The sequence below is a fragment of the Parasteatoda tepidariorum genome, chromosome 3, assembly GCF_043381705.1.
Source record: "Parasteatoda tepidariorum isolate YZ-2023 chromosome 3, CAS_Ptep_4.0, whole genome shotgun sequence".
NCBI classification, from domain to species: Eukaryota; Metazoa; Arthropoda; class Arachnida; order Araneae; family Theridiidae; genus Parasteatoda; species Parasteatoda tepidariorum.
The window spans coordinates 44,033,593-44,036,441 of NC_092206.1; positions in this window are offsets into that span (position 1 = coordinate 44,033,593).

Genomic DNA, 2,849 nt, shown 5'->3' on the forward strand with positions numbered 1-2,849 from the left:
ATTATATATATATATATATATATATATATAACCCAGATTTTTTTATTGTACATTGTTTCTTGTAAATTTTGTATAAGTACGTATCTATTTTATTTTCACTGATTTTTTTTTCTTCTCTCGTTGCCCTTTGGCATTCAATGTTACATGAATTGGCAGGTGTCGAAAGGCAGATCCGTAATTTAAATCATTCGCATTAAAACTTACTGTTGGCTTAGACCGAGTTTATGTTACATGGTGGATTTTGCGACATTGGCTATGTTTGGGAAGGAATGAGATTACAATCAGTAGTTGCAGATTTGACGAAATTTGGTGGGTTCTTACGTTTAAGCTATTTCGCATTTAGAATTTTCCGGTAAGCATCAACGTGCTGTGTTAGTGACATTATTTATAATCGAATCAAGCGTATAACGAATGTTTGGATTTTACCAAAATACTTATCTTAAGATTGCTATCGTCAAACATTTAGATAAAGCCATGGTGGGTCAAAGGATTGAGCATCATCCAGTGATGGCTGGCTGATACGAATATTGCTTCCGGCTTGTACCGACCTCAATGTTAGAGCAAAATATTCTTAGTGGTAGAAGATTATGAGTTAGAATCCCTCACAGTTGGGCTAACCATGTGAAGTTTTCGTAATTTTCCTGACAATATAAAGCAAATGCTGATTAATTCCATCAAAAAGTTCTCCAGGAAGTGTAATTTGTTCCATTTCTTGATCCAAGATTTGTCTTTGGATAGGGTTTAAAATTACAAGGTCAAACTGTGGCATTGTAATTTCGAAATATTGATAGTCGTAAACTCAGTGATGGGTCGGCTGTTTAATGCCGGTTACAAAAGAAATTATGACTGACGATAATCAAAAAGTTGACAATTGCAACCACAGTCAAAAAGTCTACAACTTACATGTTAGACACAGTCCTTTGTTTACTTTTTTTTCCCTTTCAAATAAATTTAATTCCATTCCGCTAAACAACTGCATGAGTGACTCAATCTTAAGTCAATGATTAATAATTGCTATGATTAATAATCACTCTTAATGAGAGTTTACATGGTGTTATTCCGACTTTGAAATTCATAGTGATACTAAGGATTTCATCATTGTAAGTTTTTCATTCTACAGATTTCAGCTACATGTTTGTTTCTGAAACCTCTGTAGAACCTCACTAAAAAAATAAATAAGTAAACCAAATATACTTAGTAATATATAATATGATCTATCTTAGTAATATGATCTATCTATCAGAATTAAAGGTAGCCGAAATCTGGAAAATATGGTCTCATTAGTTTTGTCCAAAGAGCCATTGAAAATTTGGGTGCTTTAACATTTATTTCATTTTTTGCTTCACTTTTTGTACGAATATGCAATTTTTTGTGCACAATTATAAAATTCATTTTTATCCAAAACAATTCTATGTAAAAAATGATTTTTACTAATTTTTTAAATTTTTATTTAATCATTTGATGGTAAAAATATCTTGATTATAAAATATAATCATTTTTATTTTATTTTAAACTGTGTAATTTTAGATGACAAAATTCAAATAAAATTGGTTGCATAGTTTTCAAGTAATAAAAATTAGAAAAATGCGACTTTTTTGATTTCTAAGCAATTTGGTCGATTTCTTCCAACTTTTGCATTTTGACATTTTATATTATGTTGTTCAATAATTTATAAAAATTTGCAAACTTTAAAATTCAAGATTTTTTTAACCGATATTGAATAAATTAATAAACAGTTATAAATAAATATTAGAAAAATTTTTTAACATATAATTATTATTAAACGAAGGAATTTTATCATTTTGCGTAAAAGTTTTGAATTCACTTAAAAAGTTTCTGATACGTGGAGAAATACATCAAAAGTGAAAATAATATTTAGGAACCTTAACTTTGAACCTAAAATATTGGAACCACGGGGACAACCATATTTTGATAGTCAAAATTACAAACTCGTCAAAAAAATCGTAGTTTCGTATCTAATTTTGTAATTCAATTAATAGTTAAAAATAATTATTTAGCATATCTAATGCCAACCTTTTAAACTATTAAGGTTGATTATTAGTAAATAAAGGTCTGGCAGCAAAGGCTATTTAGTGTGATGCTATATTTTCTTCTCTCAATACATAGTTCTCCGAAGTTAGCTATTATACTATAGTATAGTTGCTCATGTAGATAAGAAGACCTGCAGATTCTTAAATAATACTTAAAGGTACTTATATGTAGCCCTGACTTATATGTGCTAATAGCTCGTATCTTTTTCCCCCATCCCCTTAGAGCATCAGCTAATATTGAACACCGAATCAACGAGTTCCGCATTACTGTTTACCACCACTTGGGTGTTGATTGTTTTTTTAACTATCTCCACCTATGTACTAGATTGGTGGTTAAATGAACGTCATGGTCGTTCACGATACGCGGAGTTGAGTTGCGCTTAAATGCTTGCTGCTTAATGAAGCTCTTTTCTTTAGTTCATGTCCAATTTATTCATCATTAAAGGTAAATTAGTTCATTTGACCCATCTATTTGAATAACTCTGTATTAATAAGAAATTTTATGGAGGAAAGTAAATAAACGATTTCAATATTCTGCCGTTTTACACTATTAATCGTAGTTTTCTTTCTTTTATTTTAAATAATTTGTTTCCAATGATGAAAATGGCGCAGGGAATAATTTATTGCAATTTTTAGGGTAATTTTTATACAAATATTTTATTTTAAATAGGCCGAAAACAATAAAAAAAATGATTTTAAAATGCTTGTTACAGCTGTATAAAACTTTGAATGCAGAACATTTCGACAAAATTTATTTTGAAAATTTCTCAACTATTAAACGAAATATTTTTGTTTCAG